This window comes from Mauremys reevesii, linkage group 2 (assembly GCF_016161935.1).
Source record: "Mauremys reevesii isolate NIE-2019 linkage group 2, ASM1616193v1, whole genome shotgun sequence".
Lineage (NCBI taxonomy): Eukaryota > Metazoa > Chordata > Testudines > Geoemydidae > Mauremys > Mauremys reevesii.
In genome coordinates this window covers 186,189,188-186,215,112 of record NC_052624.1, presented here as the reverse complement: position 1 = coordinate 186,215,112, position 25,925 = coordinate 186,189,188, and the positions used below count along the sequence as shown (strand labels likewise).

Here is a 25,925-nt window from a genome sequence, read left to right as displayed (position 1 = left end):
GGGTATACACACACACACACACACACACACACACACACACACACACTGAATGGCAGCATTACAACAATTAAAAAAGAATAAAATACTCTGTCATAGAAAACCTATTTAAACTAATATACTGTGGGTTTGGTATGGGTTTGTAAATAATGGACCTTGAACTGTGTCCAGAACCTCACCAAATGTGGGCTCTGGAAGACTGCAAGATGAAGAGAATTCTGCAGGGAATGGCCCTCAACTGAGAATGCTCTGCAGCTAGGGCCAATGAAGGAAACGCCAGCAACTGCCAACAAGAACAACCCAGCAGTTCTTTATGATCATTATGATCAACTATAGCAAAAGTTTCTCAAGCAACTAGGGCCTAGACCATCCACAGCTTTAAAAGTCATAACTAAGGCTATGTTTTAGTCACAGGTATTTTTAGTAAAAGTCCTGGACAAATCACGGGCAGTAACAAAAATTCACAGCCTGTCCATGACTTTCATTATGTACCCCTAAAACTTGGGCTGGGAGCCACAGGTGCTTGGGGTGGGGGTGGTGGCGCACGGCCCGGGGGGGACGGGCAGTGGTGCGCAACCCGGGGCCCCCACTGGTGATGGGCGGAGCAGGTGGTAGCGCGTGGCTCAGGACCCCTGCTGTTCCTGGGAGTGGGGAGGGTTGGTGGGGCTGGCAGGCTTCCTACTTGGCTCTGACCAGCATGTCTCTGCAGCTCCTGGAGGGGGAGGGGTTGCCAGGGGAGTTCCGCATATTGCTTCCACCACAAGCGTCAGCTCTTCAGTGCCCATTGGGAGCTGCTGGGGTGGTGTCTGCAGGAATGGGCAGTGCGCGGTGCCACCTGGCCCCTCTGCCTAGGAGCTGCAGGGGCATGCCGATAGGAGACAGAGACCCCCCCACTAGGTAAGCACCGCCCTGCACCCCAAATGTCTGCCTCAGCCCTGAGCCCCTTCCCACACACCCAAACTGCTGCTGCTGCTGGCCCAAGGGCTCCCTGACTTGGACGTGGAATGGATTGTTTAGCATTAAGCAGTCAGGACCAGCTCTAGGCACCAGCAAAACAAGCACGTGGTTGGGGCGGCACAATTCTAGGGGTGACATTCCAGTGAGGTTTTGGTTTTTTTTTTTGCTTGGGGCGGGAAAAAACCTAGAGCTGGCTCTGTAAGCAGTTAGCACATATTTCAAAAGGACCATTCAAGGTAGGGAGGCCCATTAACACCCCTGCAGTCACCGGACAAAAAGAGGGGGTTAGTGGGTTACAGATCGTTGTAATAAGCCATAAATCCAAAGTCTTTGTTCAGTACATGATTTTTGGTGTATAGAAAAGTAATGAATTTAAGTTCCCAGGCTCATCTTTTGAAAGTGCTGTTTCCTTTGAGGATGAGGACTGATAGGTCAGATGTAGAGTGATCACTTTGTGAATAGTGTTCATCCACAGATGATAGAGTGATTTGGTTTTTTTTAAGCGTTTTCCTGTGTGAATTCATTCAAGAGCATATTGATTGTCTAGTTTCACCCATATAATTGTTATGGGAGCAGTCACTGTGTAACCCCCACACCAAGACCACTTAGAGAGTGAGTTAAATGAGTCTGCTCTATAGCCTTATCTTTTTAGCTCATGCTGTAGAGGCTCATGTGCTAAGCTCCAGAGGTCCCTAGTTGGATCTTGCCCACCAACGACCAGGGTCTGTCGGAGTTACAACTGCACTGGATGAGATACACCACAGGTCGTCACAGGCATGTGTAGGATCCATTGATTTGAAAGGTATTTGTGAGGGGTTTTGATCATTGTAGCAGTGGAGATATGTCTACAGGTTTTGCATCTGTTGTACTGGCAAGGTCTGGTGCTGTTTTGAGTTGGTGTGTCCTGGTCTGTGAGGAGCTTGTTCTGCTGATGAGCTTCACAAGGTTGGTGGTGTGTTGTTTGAATACCAGAAGAGGGGGCTAAGGAAAGAGTCCTTTCAGGATGGGTTTACCATCGAGCATGGGTTGTAGTTGTTTGATGATACTCTGTATGAGTTCCAGGATGGATGGTGGGTGACAACTAGGGGTGTGCAGTCAGAGGGGGTTTTATTTCTGTATTGAAGCAGGTTATCTCGGGGTATTTGGGTAGCCCATTCCATGATGCAATCTACTTCTCTGATGGAGTGTCTGTATTTGGTGAAGGCTGTTTTAAGTATGTTAAGGTGTATATCCCAGACTTTCTCCTTGGAGCATATTCTGTGGTATCTGAGTGCCAGGCTATAGATAACACATTTCTTCTGTGTTTTGGGTGGTTACTGGCTCTCTTAAGGTAGGTGTGCTAATCTGTGGGTTTCTTGCATATGGTTGTCTGTAGGATTCCACTGTTGAAGCTGATTGTGGTTTCCAGGAAGTTGATGGGATTGTGGAAGTGTTCCAGAGAGGGTTTAATGGATAGATGGTGGTTGTTGAATAATGGTGAAAATCTGTGAGGGAGTTTAAACCGTCTATCAAGAGGATGAAAATATCATCTATGTATCTCAGGTAGATCATAGGTTTTGTGGTACATTTGTCCAGAAATTCTTCGTCCAGGTGGCCCATGAAAAGGTTGACATATTGGGGTGCCATACTAATAGCCATGGCTGTTCCCATGGTTTGGACAAAGGGTTTGCTGTTGAATGTAAAATTCTTATGGGTGTCAATGAAATGCATGAGTTTGGCAATGTATTTGGGGTGATTGTCTGAGAGTTGTCCATTGTCTTGTAAATATTTGAGGCAGGCAGCTATGCGATAATTATGAGGGATGTTGGGGTATAGGGAAGTGACATCCATGGTGGTGAGGATGGTGTTCTGACAGAGATTGTTAATCTTGAGGAGACTGTGGAGGAAGTCAGTTGTATCCTAGAGAAAGCTGGAGCTTTGTGTGGTGAGTGGTTTGAGGATGATTTCTATGAGTCCTGATCATATCTGTCCACCACAATCTTACTGAAGGAATATCTCCACTGCTACAATGATCAGCACCCCACACAACATGCCTTTCTAGATCAATGCCTCAATAACAATTATGTGGGTGAAACCAGACAATCACTATACTCTTGAATGAACTCACACAGAAAAATGATATAGGACAAAAACACTTGTGAGTAAACACTTTTCACAAAGTGATCACTCTATATCTGACTTATCAGTCCTCATCCTCAAAGGAAACCTGCACAACACCTTCAAAAGATGAGCCTGAGAGCTAAAATTCATTACTCTGCTAGATGCCGAAAATCATAGACTGAACAGAGACTCTGGATTTATGTTTTATTAAAACAAACCCACTAGCCCCCTCTTTTTGTCCAATGACTGCAGAGGTGTTAAAAGGTCTCTCTACCTGCAATGGTCCCAAGAACAGTGTTTCTCAACCTTTCAAGACTACTATACCCCTTTCAGGAGTCTGATTTGTCTTGCATACCCCAACTTTCACCTCACTTAAACACTACTTGCTTACAAAATCAGATGTAAAAATACAAAAGTGATAGAGCATACTAATACTGAAAAATTGCTTACTTTCTCATTTTTACCATATAATTATAAAATAAATGGACTGGAATATAAATATTGTATTTACATTTCAGCGTATCATTTATAGACCAGTATAAAGTCATTGTATGAAATTTTACTTTGTACTGACTTTGCTAGTGCTTTTTATGTAATAAAACTAGACAAATATCCAGATGAGTTGATGTACCTCCTGGAAGACCCCTGGTTGAGAACTACTGCCTTAGAATATGTGCTACTTATGCTAAACAATCCATTCCACCTTGCATTTTGCTGTGATGCTGGGAGTTCCTTTCCCAGACCTAAAGAAGAGCTCTGTGTGGCTAAAAAGCTTGTCTCTCTCAGCAACAGAAATTGGTCCAATAAAAGATATTACCTCATCCACCATGTGTCTCTAATATACGGGGACTGACACAACTACAATTACACAGCATACTCCTCATAATTATAACAGGTACTTTTCCTGTAATCATTGCTACAGGAAATTGTCTATCTCAGTGTTTCTCAAACTGGGGCCGCCGCTTGTGTAGGGAAAGCCCCTGGTGGGCCAGGCAGGTTTGTTTACCTGTCTTGGCCGCAGGTCTGGCCAATCGCAGCTCCCACTGGCCGCGGTTCGCCGCTCCAGGCCAATGGAAGCTGCGGGGAGTGGCGCAGGCCGAGGGGCATACTGGCCACCGCTTCCAGCAGCTCCCATTGACCTGGAGCAGCAAACCGCGGCCAGTGGGAGCCGCGATCAGCTGAACTAGCGGACACAGCAGGTAAACAAACTGGCCTGGCCCACCAGAGGCTTTCCCTACACAAGTGGTGGCTCCAGTTTGAGAAACATTGGTCTATCTATATAGATAACACCATCTTGTTGTTATTCAGACCTGTGAAATTAGACAGATAAGGTTAAAAAAAATCTAAGCAACCTAGAAAATTTGGAACTTTCCAAAATTGCTTTCTCAGTAAGATTGCACCAAAAGGAACATTAATGACTAATTGGTAGATAGTGAGTTTGGTTAACGTCAGTGTTTCTGGAGCAGGATTCTAACCACTGCTTCTTAGAGTGGCCAATCTTAAAGAATAGCATTAACAGTGCTCACTGATTGAGCCTAACAACCATAAAGGACAAAGATTTATTTCACCAGTGGTAGAATGCAGCATTCTCAGTGCCTTTAGAACCTGCATCAATGAAACTGAGTAGAAACATCTGAGAAAGAGAGCTGGTCAGGAATTTTTTTTGACAACATGTTTTTTTCCTCAATAACTTTCATTGGGAAGATTTTTCAGGTTAAGGATGAAATTTCTGGTCCAATTGCCAAAACCTCAACATCTTTCACGAAATGGCCTCCTTGTTTTCTAGCCAGCCCTACTGAGAAGCTGGTGTGTTTGCCAGATCCTTCCCTCCCACTGCATCCAGGGTGTTCATCAAATCAGTCCAGATATGATAAATGCTACCAAAAAAGCTCTAATAATTCTGCACAATGAGACCATATCAATTCTGCTAGAGCTAAATCAGACTGGCTTTACCACTCTGAACAGTTCCACTGGACAACATTTTGTTAATGGTATAAAGGAGGAAAATAAGCATAGAATGTAAAATAGAGTTGTCCAGTGACTAAAGAGTATCATCCTTCAGCAAGGCCAGGAAACCTTTAGGGTCCATCAGTCTAACAGAGTGGATTATTAAAAATAAAATGTTTCACCACCCTGACAGGTATGAGGATATGCCTGATCCCAATTGAGGAGTCATGATCTGACTGAGACCATGGCACAGTCTATACTGTACCTCCAGCCTCATCCCAAGGATCAGATTCAGATTTTAACTGTCAGTATGGACTAAACCTGAACCATATGCGAGAGCCTTGAGATCCCTCACCAAGTTAGAAGCGCCATTGTAAGTATGGACACTACAGCCCACTAGTACTATTAGACAGGCTGACAGAAAGTCAGCCAGCTTGAGCAGAGTTCTTGGCGGAGTACTGGAGTGGTGTGTTTCCTTTCTTAATTGTATCCTAAGAGTCACAAATCAGATTAAACTAATCTGTTCCCAGGGTCAGTTTGGAGGAATAGTCCAAACGACCTCTCCTATCAGTGGGCACACTCTTGGTATCTCCACAGTAAAATGCCTAGGGCACAAGCTTGTTAGCTGGTCTCTCCATTCTCAGGCTAGCTAGCAAATATCTTTTTTAGAACCAGTTTTGAGCCCCTCTCTAATCTCAGCACCATATGGACACACTTTTCCCCATTGCTTATCTAAGATTTTATCTTGACGTACCCTAAAATATCGAGAGGCAAAAGTACCGTAGAATTCAGAAGTGAAATATACTGACATATTGTGTGTATGTGGTGTTTACTTCATAATCCACAAAGCACTTTAATTTCAAAACTCCAGGAAGGCTAAAGTTTTCAGATGGGATTGATGTGGCAGTTGGGATGATCAGCTGAAAAGGCTCTGGTGGCTCCTGGGCACCCTTTTCTGTGTAGTCACCCCCTCCCCCTCTCCCTTCACCTGCTCCCCCCGCTTTATTTTCAAGCCCTTATTTTAGGATTGTAGGAGGTTGCATTTCACTGAGTACTCATGCTACCTTGCCACTGCTGAGGAGAACAAACGGCATCCCAGCCTGTAAAACTGTACTTCCTAGCAACATGTTTGAAACTACAGCTGCCTGATATGGCTAATGAATTTTACAATCAAAAGCTAAAGTGAATTAGCTGTAGCAGATGTTTTTACTCTGGGAACTACCAGACCTTTCTGGCCGCTCATTTATCCTTCAAGAGGATAAAACTCTGCACTTCTATTATGTGTTGTCATTGGAGCATTGCACAACTTTATCAAACTTTTTATTCTGGAAACTGAATTAATTTTCTGCAAGGGAGTTTTTGTGTGGCTCTTTAATCACATTTACTGGGGAACATGTGTACTGTAAAGTTGGAGAGCCGATTACGGCTTCCAGAAAGGCCACTTTCAAAAGGAAACTGCCCTCACTCCCAAGGCCTCCATTTGAAGGTCCTCGGGTTTTGTGAAGAGGAAAAAATTAATTACTATTTTAATAACGAAGCCAAGCCTGCTGAAAATCCTCTTAGAGAGTAGCTGGATGATGTAATGGCTAGCAGGGGGGATATTGAAAACAGTGACCACACAGTCTGCCCTTCACTTTTCTATTCATTCTCTGTAAGATGATACGGGCTGCTGGGTCACACATTAGGGAATTAAAAACATAACACTGCTTGCTTGGTGAGAGGGGAGATACAGAGATAGGAGGTCATTTTAAAATTAACATCTGCCTTAACCTGCCATATACATTTAACTGTGAAGTTGTGGTTGGGAGCACTCCTCTATTGCTGACTTCTGCTTCCATTTATTAGTAGCCCCAAAGATTATGGGGAGTGGGAAAGGATGCATGAATGTAGGGATAATACTTTGTTTTTAGGGAGCATTCTGACTGGCCAAAGAGCATTTGAAATGGGCAGCTTGTTCAGTGCTTAAATCCAACAGCTTCAGAACTGATATGCACTAGTATATAACACAGTGGTTCTCAACCTATTGACCATTGTGGGCCGCATCCAATACTACCTGTATAGCCCTGAGGATGTCACATGGGCTGCAGCTGTGTGCTGATTGGGCTGCAAGTGGCCCACGGGCCGTGGGTTGAGAATCACAGTTTAACCCTTCTGCTGCATCTTCATCTATCCCCAAATGGATTCAAGTGAAATGTTCATAAGAGAAACACGTTAGATAAAATCTGTAGAGTCAGAAGTCCAATGATCATCATACTGTAATCATACCTCTCCCTTAAGATTTAGAGGCACCCCACTCTGCCTTGTGCCTTTTAATGTCCTCAAAGCCTGATTCTCAATCCAGGCTTCATTGTGTCTTTAAAAAAACAAACATAAAGCTCTGTGTTATCAGGAATCTAAATAAATGGATGAATAAAGCTGTTTCGCTCAACCTCCTTAAAACAGGAACTGATGGTTTAAATTGTCAGTAAACCATGCAAAATCATATGTCCATAAATTCAAACCTAATTAACAGATAACACAGGTCCTGTCTCATTAAGAAAGAAACTCCCACCAAAGCAACAGCCAGTTTCATTCAGCCACCCCTGAGGAATGCTTCAGAGCTCCCAGCCTTTCAGCTGAGATATTCCCCCATTTAGAGCCAAATTTGTCCCCAGTGTAATGCCACAGAAGTCAATGGAGTTACCCCAGGGATGAATCTGATCCTTCGAGCCTAGCTACACAACTCCTTAATGGACCAGAGGGATTGCTACTAAGTGATGCCTGGCACTTTCCTCCCTGCTGTAGCTGAGCATGCTGTCTTTGCCGCATGCCCAAAGAGCAAGAGATGGGAGTGAACCCAAGTCTCCTGCTGAGAAAGTGAAGACAGTAGCAGTTTACCTCAGAAACTGCCCCTAAAAGAGATCACTTTATAGGGCTTTAAAACCTTAGCGATCAGGAGAAAAGAAGAAGAGGAAGGGAAACCCAAACATAGTACTTCCTTGGCTATTAGTCCACTCGGAGAGGTTTACAGGCCTGGTGCCATCTCAGCCTCAATTTTCCTTTCCTTTTTCAAAACTTAATATAAAGAGTCATAAAGAAAGACGCACCACATAAATGACTAACAGGGAACACATCAACCTAGAACATAATTAAGACGTAAATGAATAGGTAATATTTTTAAATAATTAGAAGATGAGATTATACTCACTTTTTATGTATATAACCTATTTGTTCCACCTTGAAATTATCAGAAAAGATTATGAATCCTACTGATATGAAGCGTCTCAGTTAAGATTATTAATCCTGTGACAGTGCAATTGCTTTGATATCAATAAGTGGGTTTTTTTATGAATCTCACAGAAAAGCAGGTGTATAAAATAAAACCCATATCAAATATAAATTATTATTGTGGCGTTAATGCCACCCTTAGGCTACAATAACTTGTATATTTTGTTTCTAAAAGGGTTTCTAAGTTTTTTTAAAGCAGAATATGTTGCTAATATATAAAAACCATGTGTTTATGGGAGGCAGGATTGTCTCTTGGTTACAGAAAAGGCCTGGAAGCCAGCATAATAATAGATTTCATGGCTCACTTAGCTGCTTACTTTCTGTCTATTCTTGTCTTTCTGTATGGGTGACATTCACCTCTGTGTAGAGGTCTGTACAACACCTAAGACCCTATTTTAAAGGTTTCAGTGGGCCTTAAATGGGATGTAGCCTTGTGCTGCCTTTTGCACGTGGTACGTTTCATCCTATGTGTACAACTCCCATTGACATCTGGGAGTATTAACTATAGCTAAGAGGAAAAGAATAGAAATTATTCTAGGTGGTCATGTGATTTGCAAAACATAGGGCCAAACCTTGCTTTCATTTATTTCCACGACTACCACCAACCTAGATATAAAATGGGGTAGAACAGTCAGACTTCTCAGGAAGGAGCTACCAATATAGATGGATTCTGCATCTTTTTCCCTTTTTTCTTTTTTAATGAATTTGTTTAGTGTGAAATCCTGGTCCCATGAAGTCAAAAGCAAACTCCCACTGACTACAGTGGGGTCAATATTTCACCTTCTGGAGAGTAAAGGAATGGTGTCCCAGTCCTCTTAACCTTATTATTATTACTATTTCTGGCAACTTTTTTAAATAATTGGTCAGTAAAAACGTGAGTTGAGATGTGAGATAATTAAATCTTTAAAGGTTCTGTGCTGTTTTAGGAATGCAGACTCCATGCCAGACCCACCAGCTGGTGTACAGAGTGGGAAAGAGTAACATCCTTCACCTGACTTCTCCCCACTCTCTTACATACAGCTATCACACACAGGAACTCTACAATCCACTGTGAGAATGTGCCCATTTCCTGCACAGAGGCACAAAGCCAGGAAAAGTGGAGCCAGAACTGGGCCTAATTGTGCCCTATCAGATTACAATTTGTATTTGTTCTCTAAATCCTTACTTGATTACTTTAAATGACAAAAACTAAAAATGATCAGAATCTAATTTACTTTACACAAGGTAGAGGCTGTTGGCTTGTTTTTTGCTTTTCTCTCACTTTGGGTAATGACAGCAGACAAGTTAGTTTCTTGTCCGTTACTTCCTGGCTCTCATGCACCAGAACAAAGCGTCAGTGTTCAGTTTAGAAACAAGCTGTTTTAATAATAATGTCAACATAAGAAAGGGCAATTGGGTAACTGTGTGTCTGGATGATGTTCTAAAGGGGTATCTATAGTATCTATTAACCTATTTGAATCTCAAAATGTTTTGAGGCTTCTTTACTTTAAAACCCCTGTTGCTAGTTTTTTGACAATTGCAAACCAATCTCTTTTATTTTTAACTTTGAGAAAGAAGGTTGACAGGTAGATGTCTTGAAAGGGAAAAACAAGAAACTGCTTTTCAGCACAAATCTGTCTCCAGATTAATTAAGTAAATAAAGATGCTGGCCATGTGTACTGAAAACTAGCAAATACATTTTAATATAGTGTATCTTGTGTTGAGGTCATGGAAAACTGGAGAGGTGTCAGAAGACTGGGAGGTGGGGTGCGGTGATGAATCTTCAGAAAATGAAAAGGAGGGAGATCCTGGGCCATTACCACCCAGAAATCTAACTTCTATCCCTGACACAAAAATGGAACAAATACTATGCAATCAAGTCACTAAACATATAGAGGAAGGTAAAATCATGAGTTGTAAGCTGCTTACCTCTTGGCAGATGAACCTGGTTCATTACTTGCTTGGCTTAGGTTTCAAGGATTTTGGGGGAGGGGAGAGGTAGGGGGGTCAGGGATGTAATTATAAAAGTACTGAAGGAAACTTATATATGTATTTTGATTTTTAGTCAACTGTTTAACATTGCATTTTTAAAGACCTTTTTTTCCCAGAATGCCTTCCTGGGAACTGGCCCTTTAAATCTGGCAGCCACAAGAAGCTGCAGCCCTAGGGTAGCCATATTGTAGTACTCTGCTATATATTGCATCTTCTCTCTCTCCTGGCCGGTAACTACTCTTTGCTTCTGTTATCATCATTATCGTAGTGCCTAGTCAGTCAGGGACAAGGACCCCATTGTGCTGGGCGCTGTACAAACACAGAACAGAAAGACAATCTCTGTCCCAAAAAGTTTGCAATCTAAATAATGTTTTCCTCAGTTCTCTTCCCCTGCCCGCCCCCCCCCCCCTCCTGAGGTGATGGCACATTTTCACTCTTGTTTTAAAAATAATTAAAAGTGGCTTGGCTCTAAACACTGCTGTTGTCTTCGTGCCTTGTCATCCACTTTTCAATCCACATAACAAAGCAGTGAGTTGGGATGAGGTGCTGCAGACATCTGTGTTAGGGTTTGGTCTTTTATATATTCCTTAATTATCTATAAGAGAGTAAACAAGAGTTTAATACAATTTGCAGATGGTAATAAATGGACAGGAATTGCACCCATCAGCAAAGACTGAGAAATAACACACACAAAAAGCTGGAGATTAGAATCTTGGGCAGAAAATAAAAAAGAGATTTGTTTTGGAAAATAGGGCTCAAATTATGGAGATGAAATAAATGTAAACATAAAACAAATATATTCAAAGGGTGGGAAAAATCTTGAAAGCAATGATGGCAAAGGAGACCTTGACTTAATAGTGCACAGTAAATTAGACAAACTTTGTGGTGATAGTGAAGTAATCCCAAGAGCAGCTCAGGGAAAGGTAAGTGAATTATGCACTCATGAAAGGTAATGTGGCAGTGTTTAAAGCTGGATATACACAAGCACTCTGTCACAATGCAGGGAAGTCATGGTTCTGTCAGCTTTGGTGAAACTGTACCAGGAGTATTGTATTTGTTACTGAGCACCTGGTTAGTAGAAAAATAGCAGTAAATTGGATGGAGGCTAGAAAAGAAAGCAAAAAGAAAAATAGTTTAGGGGACTACATAGACAAACCTGTAGGAGCAAAAGAGTTAAATATGACGACTAAGCAGGGGACATGATAATGGTCTACAAATATTGGGGGAAGACGTGTTTTAAGATAGTATAAGAAGGTGAAAAGGAATGAAATGAAGAAAGAGAAATTTTAGGCTAAGTACCAGTAAATCTTCCTGATTGTGAGGTGTTTACATTTGTGGAACAATCTCTGCATGAAATGGTAGAAGCCTCTTAACATGGGACATTTAAAAGCTCGATTGGACAACACATTTGTAAATACACAATAAGGAACAATCCTGCACTGGCAAGAAGATAGGCTACATGATGTAACAGTTCTTTTCTCTCTCTAACATGTATGATTGTATGAGAAGATTAGTAACAACCATGTAACTGAACAGAGATTTTGGCCAAATGTTACTTTTCAGAGCTTACTCATAAAAATACCAGCAAACTTTGTAGTAACAGTGAAATAATCCTAACACTGGCTTGGGGAATGTAAGTGAACTATATGTTCATGAAAAGTAACAGAATTGTCTGTAGGTGGAGAATGAAGTCCTTTAGCTGCACATCAGGTAAAGCATGTGCAGTGGCAGTGCAAGCTTCTTCATGTTGTCCTGCTCACATGCCTCTTCTCTGACCTGAAAAGATCAATGAGAATAGTTAAGTATTTATGCCTATTCAGTTCCTGGTTTCTCTGCTGAGAAGAAGAGTGAGCGATGGTGTCATTTAGGGCCCAATTATACAACAGCTCACATCTGAGAAAACTTTTGAACAGAATCCGATGGGACTGCTGGCATGAGTGTTTTCCTATTTGAATGCCCAACTGCTGCCTTAGGAGCTTAAGTCCAAAATTTAGATCCTCAAAGCCAGGGCCGGCTCTACAGTTTTCGCCGCCCCAAGCAGCGGCCGAATTGCCGCCGGACAGCGGGGGCAGTCCCTGTGCCCTTAGGGTGGCAGGCACGTTTCCACGGCAGCAGCAATTCGGCAGCAGCTTCTATGTTTAGCTGAAGCAGCTGCAGACAGTTAAACATAGAAGCTGCTGGCGAATTGTCACCACCGCGGAAACGCGCCTGCCGCCCTAAAGGCGCACGGACTGCCCCCGCTGTCCGCGGCAGCAATTCGGTGCACTGCTTTGGGGCGAAAACACAGGGACTGCCGCCCCTTCCAGAATGCCGCCCCAAGCACCCACTTGGAATGCTGGTGCCTGGAGCCGGCCCTGCTCAAAGCCACCACTCAGCTGTACCTATATGGCCCACTGTCTTAAATATTTCATACACAGGGGTTTCAACAGGAGATTTAGAGAGACACCTCTAGAATACCCCATAGCTGAGTGGTTAGGGGACTTGCCTAGAAGATGGGAGACCTGAGTTTAAATCCCTGTTCTATATAAGGCAGAAAAAGAGATTTGAACCTGGGTCTCCCACATCCTGGGTAAGTACTCTAACCACTGGACTAAAGGAAGGCTATAAAGGCACCAGCAGGTGTATTTTTGTGCAAGAAACTGCTTAGTTTCCTAACTTCAGCAGAGGATTTGTGGCTGAAGTGCCCTCTGAGTTGGAGCCACCTCCCTCTCCTCAGCATTTCCTATTGGCTGGCTTAGGCAGCTCCCTATTCAGCATACTGGCTTTTGTGAATCTCACTTTTAGGTACCTAACTTTTCCCATGAATTGTATAGGGAGCATGGGTGCTTGAAAACTTGGGACTCTGGATTCCACTAGGTGGTAGGGCACCAAATCACTAGTCATTGCAATGCTGGGTCCATCTCCTTTGTGGATCTAGCCCTTAGCATTGCTTGTGATGTAGACACCTGTGCTCTATCAAATGAACCCATTTCACTTAGATCATCAAACAGCTGCCAGATGGTCATGACTCTGAATCACTACCAATATGATCATATTTGAACCACTGCCCTCAAGCTGAAGCTTTCAGATCCCCCCTATCAGTCCCCCAAGCCATCTACTCCATTTCTGGCCAGTAAAGACAAGGGAAATTATGATGCACTTGATTTCTCAATTGGAGGACATCAGAGGCACTCTTCTTAGACCTCCTTGGCAACCTCTAACGAGTGACTTTGATGACAAGGATGTGCACATCATCTAGAGAAAATTTCCTGCAAGAACTATAAGAATGAGAAAGAGAAAAGCAGTTCTGAAATGAAAATCTAGACAACAGCACTTACTCCGAAGTTAGACTCAACATAGAAAGTGAAAGTGAACAGTCTAGAAAAGGTGGGTTTATTTAGATGGTAAACTAAAGCTAGACGTGAGCATTTGCCAGGATTTAAAAGCACTGGACATTTGCAGTTGTAAACAGGGTGCCTCCATGTATTATCTACAATAACAAAAAAGAGGAGAGTCACTCTGTTAACTTAGAACATGTTTTATTATTTCTGTAAAATAAGTATTATATGAGTAGGGCTTTTTTAACCTTTAACCACTTGCTTTTGCTTTTTGAAAATGTGAAAGGGAAATCTGTATGCCTTCCTGATTAGCTAGAGTACCCGATAATGCTGCTCACTTTACCAATCAACTTACAAAATTATATTTGGATGTGGGAAGGAAGGCCACAAATAATAACTTCCCTTCTTTTATGGCAGAGCAGCCATGCAATAGTAATTTAATTTGCTCTTGAGAAAGATTATATGAGCAGCTCCTCTGCTTGTGTAGCTCACTTTACAAAACAAAGGACAGAAAGAGATGGCAGCGCTGATAGACTGGATTGTCTCTGAAGATGGGAAGAGTATTTTAAGTCAGTGATTTGAAGCACTGACCACAATCTTCAAACAAGTTCTACACTAATGTTGTGAATTGTATTTTAGAAATACAAGGAATGGCAATCTGGGCCTTAATTGAAACTATCCTTCATAACTAAACCCTAGTCTTTTCTTTTCTTTTCTTTTCTTTTCTTTAAGTCTCATAGTTGACTTAACTAAGTAAGGATGAGGGAATCAGTTTAGAAATTACCCAAACCTTCTTCCAGAATCTATACCAAATCTTTAAACATTTTTAAAAATTCTGCTAACCTTTTAGGAACAAAAAAACAACAACAACAAAAAACCCTTATGAACGCTTGCTCTTTCTTGGTATTGATGGGAGGTATTGAAATACCACAAAAGAAGCTGAAGTCAGTAAGTAAAACTTTCCAGCTTCTTCTGATTTTTCAGACTGATGTAATTCTTATCAGAACATCCAGCTCTTCTGAGGTTCACCTGGCACTACTATTAACCCAAGTTTCTAGATGTCTTTAGGATCATCTGAGAACTTTTCCAGGTTGTTGGATTCACTCATATTTATACCAACACATGGAAAAAAATGTGTTTTTCCCCCCTCAAAACTTTAGTGGATGTCATTCCCAAGCTAACCTTATTTTGATAAAGTGCACAAAAGTGTCAGTCCACCTAAAGATTTTTATGGGCTTTAATTATCCTCGATCAATATGTTTACTCTCCAGAAAAATAGATTGTATAGCTAAACTTGTTGCAAGGGCTGCACTGTGATCTTAGGGCTAAACTCACACTTTCCAAATAAGCTTCTCAGTGAGAGGTGGGTATTCATTTTTTCTTACTGAAAGTACCTTCCTCTTCACAGGGAAGACAAAATCAGAGTAATTTCTTGGAAAGAAGAATGACTGTGGACAAGAATCCAGTAAGTTAGGCTTTGATCCCGCAGCTGACTGCATGTGAGTGCAGTAATGCATCTGCACAAAGCCCTATAGAAATCATGGGCTCTGGGCAGCAATAGGGGGGAAACCTTGTGCAGTCCATTGCAGGATGTGTGGCCTTATTCAGTAAATCTGAATGGCTCACACAGCACCAGATAGATGTATTCAGTACTGCGCACTGGTTGGACCACTGCTTTTATATTGACCTGAAAGCAAAACTTTAACCATAAAATCCATTGCAAATGCAAACTTTCTTTTTTTACACCTGTACATAGGTAAATGACATGCCCCATATATATAATTTCACCTTGGGATGAAAGACAAGCCAAAAAATTACTAATGCTTTAATAGAATATTTATGCTGCTATTTTAAGGGCAGGATGGAGGTAAGAAAATATAGTGTTTAATTTCTAAATCACTAGTTCAAATTCATCCAAGGTCAGTAGTGAACAAATAAATTTTATCTACATGAAATAACTTCATGGCATTAATGCATTTCCCCGTGGACATGTGCCAAGTTACAGAAACCACAATTACCAGTAGCAGTCTTCATGAAAGTCTCAGCAGAAAGACCAAAGACTGAATAGCCATGGAGACTAACCTTTCATATGAAGAGGTGTTCCTTCTAGTTCATTACTGGGACATGTCGGGGAAGCTTACACACCCTTTCTATAGCTGTTGTGTGTATATACAAAGGACACTGGTCAACCCACTATTTTTCACCAGCACTAAAATCCACTCCAAATATATAAATTCAGCTACCTTACCTTCTAAGGTTGCAGAACTAGTTAAACAGGGCCTTCTTCCATAAAGTAAAAGATAAAACTGCAGCTGTAAAGAATGCTCTGAGGGTGCAGAGACAGTAATACATATGGGTTAAATATTGCTACGTTTAATGACATGCCGTATGGTATAGTTAGACTCACAGTAGTTCACTGGAATATATACTACATCATAACACTGTGTGTGGGTTTTGCTTCAGTAAAAAAAAAAATACATAAAATATAATAAAAGCCACAGTCACCAAGATGCCTGTTGAAGAAGAAACTGTCAGTATGAAAAATAACAAACAGCCAAACAATGCGGGGTTTTGGAGGAGGGAATGCAGAGAGGCAAAAGAAAGCCAGGAAAACTAGACAAGATCAGCTCCAATGGAAGAGGCAGGGTGAAGAAGAAGCAGTGAGGGTTTTCCATATAATAGGTTCCATGTAATGCTTGTAAAAATATATGCTAGGAAGGTCATAGCTCATTACATCTGTATATGTGTGCACAGATTTATAGAAACTTGTGTGTTTTATAAGTATATATTGTATATTATGGACATATTCATATACACATACCAAAACTTGTCAAAACTACACAGAGGATAAACACATAAATGGGACACTCTGTAAAGAGCAAATTGCTGTGTATTGTTTTGGTAGACAGTTATATAAAGTATCCATTTTTAGAACAGATGTCCATGCCGATATTAGGCCTTTCAGAAGTGGCTTGTCTGGAGGAGATCTGAGAAGCAGAGGTGAGATGGCCAGGAAAGGGACAAGGGCTTTAATGAAACTGAATTTTCATTAACAAAAGGCCAGATTCTGGAATCGCTTTGCTCATAGAATTCCCATTGAAGTTGCTGGGGACTGGAGGCATTGGAAGGCTGCAGAATCAGGCACCACAATTCTAAACAGATTTTCACTTTATAGTTTGGAAGAGAATATTTTTCCAGGTTTTGACTGAATTTAGGTGAGGAGCTAGGCAAATTGGAAATACGAATTAATACACTATGGATATGGCATAAGTAGGTGTTAGCAGTACATTATATATTAGTAAACATCCACGTCAGTGGGATGCCACTGTCTTTTTAATATTATGTAGTTGCTGTTCTCAGGGGTGAATCTTTACTCTGTTCGGCAGCATGGCTTATACTTCCTGTAAAACTGCAACATTAATGCAGCCTAAGTAACAGTAAAAAGCATCAAAGCAAGTTCTCCCTCTTCCTTACAAAGTTTTACTTGGAGGGCTGCGTAAACAGAGCACTGTCTCTTTAACTGATTTTATTTTCTCTCTCTCTTTTTTTTTAGTTTAAAGATTACATTTAATATCTATTTCCCAGCAGTGTACAAACTGACATCATCTACTCATAAAAGCGGAATGCTTTGCTTTTTTAAGCTTCAAGCTGAATAACAAATTGCCACAGATGACAGCATAAAAGAATAACAGAATGGAATCAAAAGAAAATTCATTGTCAACAGAAACCCCCTGCTGAGGAATTTCAATTTCATATATCTAATTATCCCTGTCAGTTGGAAGAACTGACAAAAAGCATTCTTTGTTCTCTCTTTCTGCCTCCCGCATCTCACTCTCAATTAATTCCGGCATACAAATATGACTAATTGTCTTTGCAGTGCTCAAGAGCTCTGTATATAAATGTTCATGAACTGAAAATGATTTGGATGGTATTCATGCATCGATTTATGATATTTGAACACAATAGACATGCATAATTCAGGTGACCATGTTAGCACCCTCACAAGCCCTTATTATAGAGATTAGACAGGATTCTCTTTTCACGTCCCTTTTTCATATATGCTTTGTGACAATAACTCACTTTGCACCTATTAAAAGAGGAAGCATTATATGTCTGCTGTGGCTCATTGAAATTACCATGAACAAGATTATCAGCATTTAAATAACATACTGGAGGTGGCCAGAAAAATATTAGGTACTTTGAAAAGCACATCTAGGATCACTCCATGAAGGTTAACATTTTTTTTCTCCGTAGATCAATTCAAGAAACCTTTCCAATGTCCTATACTAACAAATATTACAGGGTTAAGATTTCTCTGGCACTGTCTTTTTGTAACTTTTCCTTTACTGTTTTTCAAGGTGATTTCTAACTAAACACTATGATCATCACATCATAATATAGGAAATACTATTTCAAGGGGAAAGGGGCTTCTGTGCTGAAGAATAAAGATTCATAAAGAACAATAGGAGTGTTTTGTGGAAAACTTTGCTGCCTTGCTTCATATGAAATGGTCTCAGCTTTCTGACAGGGTTTGTGAGACTGTTACTACATTAAAATCATATTGAGAGTAGCAAAATGCTCATTGATCCAGGAAAATTTTATAGACGTGGTGGTTGATTCTATACTACTTAAGGCAACGCTCTCATTCAGAGCAATAGGGGTTTTGTGGAAGTAAAGAGGACAGGATCGGTCCTGCTAAAGCTTTGTCTAGACTGGGTTTTTAGTCACTTGTGCGGCTGCAGCAGTGCTAGTGTAACACTTACATCAGTACACTGATTCCACATTGAAGGTTGCCAGTGGTGTAGCTAAACTAGCAGTTTAAAAACTCTTGTGTAGACAAGGTCAAAATCTGTGCATTAGACTTTTCACTCCTGAAAGGACACATTCTTCTCTCTGACTCCTGACTCTGGTATATATAGAACTCCCCTGAGAACAATGGAGTTAGATAATATATGTTTGAAAAATGCATGTGGACACATAACAAAAGACTGTATTATAATGGATACATACAGTGGGGGCAGAATTAGGTGTGCCCAGCTTTAATTTTCTTGTGTACTGGCTTTTGAATGTGCAACATAATGATTGCTTGACATAGTTCTTATTTTTTTGGAATGTAAGTTTTACTGGAATGTATTTTTCGCAATTTTGAAAGATCTGAAAGGAAAAAAAGGTAGAATAGGAATTTCCTCATGACAGTATATGTCTATATTGCAATGTCCTGTCTCAGGCATCTTTCTCACCATTCTTCCGTCAAACTTGGGAGCTGCACAAAACCTTTGGCACAGGGACAGAGAGTACTTCAAGATGAGCAGTGACTGAGGCAAGGACTTCTGCATGCCCTCATTCAATGCCTGCCTTACAAAATGCTCAGAAACTTGTGTGGAAAACTGTGCACCCTGTGCATAAAATTTCCCATGACACCCAGAAATTTATGTGCCCTTTGCATACAGTTTTGAACAGCAGCTGGATCCTACCGCTGCACACAGAAAATGTCATGAGCTCAGCAAATGGTGTTTTCCATGTGAAACAGAGTAGTGATTTATGCATGAACTCATCATTCTCTGAAAACCTTATGAGAAGCACATGCAACAAGGACAGGGTTCCTGCAGCAAACAGGGGTTTCGAATGGGAGCTGTTATTCAGCCTTAACTGTAGGATTACAGCATGCTAGAATTGTTGTAACAATAAATTGCAATCATTCTCTGCTGTTACTATTAGGAAGCCTCTAGGCTAAATTCAGTAGTGACAAAAATAGTAGTGCAAAGTTACATGTTTGGAAGGGGATTGGAAAACAGGTGTGAATGGTCAAGTATAAACAGAGGCACACAGCTACTATGGCAATGGTAACTATGGAAATACCTAGGTAAACAAAATTTCAACACATGAGCATTTATTGGGTGTGCAATTCAACTTAAGTAGCAGCGGGAAGAGCCTGCGTTTGCCTGAACTCTGATGTTGCTTTCCCATCCCCACCCCCTTGGCTGTCCTCTGAGCCTGTACACTGCAATAGCATGGCCACTGAATATGTAATATGTGCAAGTTACACCGCTTTAATGTTTACACCCCTTTCTTCTGCCCACTTACACTGCTGTTCATGCCACCGCTCAATTTAGCTCCATTGATTAAAATTATATTTATTATTTCTATTATAGCACCTAAGTGCTTGAGTCAAATACCAACCTCATCAGGAGTTCTGCCTGAGTGTTACAGGAGCAGGCCCTTTAACAATAAGTAATTAGGGCTTTTCTCCTTGCAAACATTTAGCCATGCTTGTTAATTAACAATGGAGAGTTTATTTCAGGTTAGATATAAAGATTTCTCCCATTTAAAAAAAAAAATCTTAAAAGTTCAACTAAACATTCTTAAGCCTGAATTCAGATCTGGTGTGAATGGCTGCAATTCAACTGAACTCAATGGGGGTATGCTGGTTTTACACCAGGTTTGGATTTTGCCCGTTGTTTTAAAAAGCTGTCTAAAATACCTAGGAAGCTGGTCCCCAATCTTGAAAAGACAACCAAATTGTTGAATTCCTGTGCCCACACAGAGCCCACCGGAAGTAAATTCATCCTCACATGATTGTTTGCAATATCTTTCACAGACACTTATGCAGCATACAGCATTGTATCTATTAGGCAAACAAGTCCCTGAGCCTTTAAAGAGAATTGAATGGGTTGATCCTGGGTTCAGCCCCATGGTTATCTTTGTAGGATCACGGCCTTGGTTAACTAATAGATGATACTGTATGTTTTATCAGCATCCATGAAAGATATTTGGAGCCATATCCTGCTCTCACATAAACCTGTTTTAAAATCAGTGAAGTTACTCCAGATTTACGTCACATAGCTGCAAAGGTTTTGGTTCATTTTTTTTAAATAATGAAAACGCTTTCTTTAGAAAGAAAGGAACTTCCTGTGACCATTATGTAGCTGAATTAATGTCAGAAAGCCAGGAACTTCAAAATTAAGACACTTTCTCAATCTTTAACTCACCCTGTTGGCTTTTTAGTTTAGTTTAGTTTAATTTTGCAGCTACAGGAGTTAATGAAGCCATACCTTTTAATTTCCTGGCTTTTTCCACTTTAATGCTGATTTGTATCTCTACAGACATGGCTAAGTCCTGTTTAGAAAAATGTTAAAACTTAAACACTCTAATGTTCCTATGAAGCTCTCATTTCAAATCTCAGCTGAAAATATATCTTTTCTCCCTTGCCTGTGCCTGTTAATTTTGCTCTCCCTCTACAATTATTTATCTCTGTAACTGTATTGTTTAACTCCTGTAAAGCGGTTTTGGGATACACTTTGGATGAAAGACGCTATACAACATAAAGTTGTTTTGTTTTGTACAAGCTGGCACATATTCGGCTGCAAATAAACCTTGGCTGAGAACTCTCTCATATTATTTCCTAGATTCTCCCCAGGCATTTTCTCAGAACATTTCCACCTCTTTTCTTTGTCTGGGCTATACTGTAAGAATACCTCTCCTATGAAGATTAATAGGTAACTAGAAATGTATTTGCCACCAAAAATGTGCTTATTTCCAATTAGAAATGCATCTTTGAAACAAGAATGATTTTATTAAGGGAATAGGTCTATAGCACTGATGTAGCTAACATATAATGCCACCATGGGGAAAAAAATCATAAGCTAGATACTGAATGACTATTATGGATATTTTAAACCTAAAATCTATTTTGATTTTATGAGCAATCTGAAGTGATTGATGCTTGGGAACTCTGTGCTCTATATGAGCCTTTCTGTACCCTTAGTCAAATAAAGCAAGCAGGTGCAAGTCATAGGAGTTACTGATTATTTATGGCTTTTAGATACTTTGTGGGTTTAGCTGGTGAGAAAAGTTTTATTCCACTCACATGGACAAAACCCAACCAACTGTCTGGACTGATTAAATTCACATTGTTGCATGAACACATGGCAGGCAGGGGAAAAATTATGAAATCTCACCGCCTATGCCATGGCAACTGAGCAAACAGCTCATGGGAAGAATGTGAATAATAGAAAATAGCAATATTTCTCTTTGTGTTTTCACACTTGACAGTTTTATCCCCACATCTGTCTGATGTCCAGTGCACAAGTGTCTGCTGTTGCTACTCTTTCTCTCTTAGTTGAGTCATCTTCTGCTATAAGTTGTCTTGAAGATGATCCATATACTCTTTAAGCTTCAGAGAATATGCACTAGGAAAGTTTTTATACCACAGGTAACTCAAGGAAATGGATGACAGAACTAATACAAAGGATTTTTAAAGTGGCTGTGGCCCCTGTAACAATTTCATTGCACATTAAAGATTTCACATTTCTAAACTGAAACTGAATATTGAAAGCACTTCAAATGGATGAGTTGCACCAAACTTCTAAAAGATCTTTACAAAATCGTGATGAATTCTCATGCTCATCTATTTAAGCAATTTTTTAATCCATGCCATCACTTCACCAGTTCTTAAGAGACATCAACAGTATTACTAAAGGCCATTGCCAGATCCTCATCTCAATTGCACTGGTGTAACTGAAATGAGAAGTTGGCTCCAATTTTTAAAGAAAGATAAAAATATAAATTGTTTCCTGAAAACTTCCTAGTATTCATTGTGACATTCCTATTTCTCTTATATTGTACGTATGTATGTTTTCCTAGAGCGGGAGAAATTTTCTCAGTGACTTGGTACTTGTCATGGGGAAAAATGGGTATTTGAGCTTTGGTCAAGTATAACAGAAATCCAAAACAACATCCCAACACAACTGGAAATAAATATATGACATTGTCACAGGTGGCTTATTCAGTCCCAGTTTCGGTGGTTACTACTGCAAATTTTTAACATCCAGATTTGTATCCGTGGTTGCATAAGGTACTGCTTCTGCAAATACTTAGGCATGTGTTTATAACTTTAAACATGTGAGTAGTCCTCAAGTGGGCTGTAGCCCACGAAAGCTTATGCTCAAATAAATTTGTTAGTCTCTAAGGTGCCACAAGTACTCCTGTTCTTTTTGCGGATACAGACTAACAGGGCTGCTACTCTGAAACATGACTAAAGTGAAGCATGTGTTGCTTGCAGGAGCAGAACCTAAATGAAGAGACCACACTATATGCCTTATATTGTGTCCTATGCTATTTCTTTTTTCAATTTGCAGCCTGGCTTATGTGGGACGATAGCTATGTTGCTAGCGAGCCAAATGTTATATTGTTTTCTGTATTATATGATTGAGGCAAATGAAGATGTTCTGTGCTTTTTTTTTTCTGCCCTAATGAATAAGTGAGGTAGAAAAACACAGGGATGAATATTTTAAATACTGTACTTTCATGAGACTAGAAACATCTTTGTTTACTTGTTTTTGCTACTACTGCTGCAGTGGGGAAGCCAGAGCTTCTGACAGACTCATGAAAACCTTATTGAGTCCTGTCCCCCAGCTCTGATTTATCATGAATCAAACATTTTCATCTTTCATAATTGTTCAGAAATGAGAACACCTTGTGCTCCTGGGAGCCCAACCCAGGGACAATAGGCCAGCAGGCCTTGAAGAAACACCATCCCTTTGAAGAGTGCAAAGGTCTGTGGGCAGCTGGAAAGGGGAGGGTAAGCCAGCAACGAGGAAAGAGGAAAAAAGAGATGATGGTACATACAGAAGGGAAAGAGAGAGAGAAAGCTATATACGGCACAGAATTCTTCAAGAAGAAAATTTCAAGTGATACAAAACCTGCTGATGGGGTACAGGTATTATTATTATTAGATTTATCTAAAGCATTTGATCAAGAAGAGCACAGTTACGTGTTGATTAATCTTGAATCAGTGGTAGGATTTCTTGGACAGCATTCAGATGATTTCAGATTTATTCAAATCCTCATATATGCAATATTATTTGGGGTAATTTACAATTTGCCATAAAATGTTGTTTTGAGTAGGGCTGTATGCATTGCACATGTGTACTGGTCCCTCTTCATAGATCTGGGTATGTTGATCAACATTTTGCTGATGACACCAAGAGTTACATTTGTTTTTTTAAGCGAATCCACGTCTGGATTACCTCACCTCTTTGGTAACTCAGCCTGGAAAACCACTAATCCTGTCTGATTGGTAAAAATGGTCACCTGGGTCCTGCTATCTCCTTTCCTCCTTTGATGGATTTGGCTATGGTTCTGTTGGCAAGCTGTAAAAAGAAAAAAAAAGTGGAGTTGCAAAATACTGGACACTTCCTAAATATATAGGGCCAAATTTGGAGATGACTTAAAATCCCGTGCAATCTCTTTTAGGTCCAAACTGTTCCCTGAGGTGTAACTCAAGACCATACTTATAATGTCAGATTCGACTCTCAGATATGCCAGTGTAAATATGGAGTCATTCTGACTTCAAGGGTTTTAACATCATGTTTACACCCCTGTAAAATGAGAGCTGCAACAGTTGGTATCTAAACTATCAATCCTCTCTGCATTTTTAGGGCAGGGGTAAAGGGTAAAATGATTGTAATAAAAAAATAGAAATACAGAAATTATTATGAAAATTGTGACCTATGTACAGTAAAAGAAAAGATGTCCATGGACTCAGTCCTGCTCCCACTGAAGTCAAGTGGAATTCTGCCCCTGGTCTGGGGGAAAGCATGATGAAGCCCTTATGTGCCACTTGTCTCTGTGGAGTAACTGGAGCAGTGGGGAGGGTTGAAAGAAATACAGTAGCAGAGAGAGAGAGAATGAAAAAAACACCAAAACCATGATATACCTTCAGTTCACAAAGAGAGCTTTCCTTGTGAAGGGGTAGATTATTCTCTTATGTGTATGTGGCTTCCATTACCAGTAATGGGAGTTGATCACACACAGAGAGGAGAATAGACTCTTCCATCTGACATCTCATTGGCTGCCTTGTATAAAGCCCGTATACAATGCCAAGTTATTCTGGATCAAGCTACTAATTGGTATCACGTTGTATATTGCTGAAGTTTATTTATTTTTTGAGAGTGTTAAGATGTTAGAAGAGCTACATTTGGATCTCTTCTGAGTGCATGGGCACATGCTATAGGCAGTGCTTACATGACATGCACTGGTATGGCATGCATGCTGTCTCTTTTGTATTTTGCTGTAGTGGTCTAGCGATGGCAGCATGTGAAATTATAGCCCCTGCTGTGTAATGTTTTTAATATGTACAAATGCACTGACTGAATTAAAGGAGCAGCGTTGCTAGCTCAACCCAGCACAGGCTCCTTTATATATTAACCACAATTAAATATAATTGAAAATATCAGTATGCTGCAAAGCCCACTGGTCTGGTCCTTTCCCCACAATGTTGCCATGGTCCCGGCTCTCTAAAAGACTCCTATGTGACATTATTGGGCTGCAGTGTCCAAAGTCTCAATACAGTTTAAACAGTTGAATAAACTACAGAGTCTCTTAATGGAGCTGCCCCATAGAACCGCACAGAGGCTCAGTGGATCAGGGATGATACTGTCAAGGAATAACACCATATTGTATAGGAGATGCTTTGCTGGGGGTGGGGAGTGGGGGGGAATTTATCCTCACTAGTTCACTGAAACACTGGGAGCCTTCTACAGTTGGAAAATATCTGCTTTACTAAAACAGGCCTCATTTTTTGCCTCTTTTCTATGTTTCAGCAGGGAAACCAAAAGCTGGGTAAATCTACCCAAAATGGGAAATACAATGCCTTCTGCCTCACTCTGGAAGGGAGACATCCCTGATTGGAAGTGTTAAGTAAATGTAATGCTCAGCGGTGGGAACAATAATAGGGTTTTTTTTCCTTTCCTTGCTGAGTCCATTGATTTTATACACATATATTTCTAAAAGAAGGTCCAAAACTGAAGGGGAGATAATAACTATGATTCTTAAAGACTGAGGTGTGTTTTACACGATGCTTATTTCTGATGCCTGTTTGATATCTCAATGCACCATTGTCATATAGTTTTTCTATAAGTAACTGATTCATATGAAGATTTGTTTACAAAAAAACAACCTTAAATCTAGAATTAGACTTTCCGGGTGTAGATTAGGATCTTTATAGCAAAACCAAAATTTACAGAGTAATTTGGTTATATGAATTTGCACATCCCATGTTTTAGGCTCTGCTGTTCAGGTTCTTTGGCTCAGATTTTAAATCCCAACCAGCTGTGTATGGGGGCAGCTGAAAAACAATTTTGGCATATTCCACTTCCCAGCTCTGGGTACTCTGTTGCCCCTGTGATGAGCATGGTACAAGACCATAATTTAGATACCAAAGGACATATCCTGCTGCTTGTCTTATTCGTGTGAGTAGTCACATGGGTAGTCTTGGCTAATATACTAGAGACTGAATCTGGGACCTCCAGAGCTAAAAGCATGAGCTATAACAGCTTGAGCTAAAGAGCCAATTCTGTGTAACTTAGG

The 25,925-nt window shown here is 40.5% G+C and overlaps 1 long non-coding RNA gene across 1 annotated transcript in view; it reads right to left on the bottom strand.

The window, feature by feature from the left end:
• Window positions 1-11,791: 11,791 nt before the first annotated feature.
• Window positions 11,792-25,925, bottom strand: part of LOC120398558 — an 18,708-nt gene continuing 4,574 nt past the window's right edge. Inside the window, exons 2-3 of the long non-coding RNA XR_005594533.1 lie at window positions 23,590-23,707; window positions 11,792-12,015 (exon numbers count right to left, since the gene is read on the bottom strand). This is a non-coding gene — a long non-coding RNA (uncharacterized LOC120398558). The remainder of the gene's footprint in view (window positions 12,016-23,589; window positions 23,708-25,925) is intronic.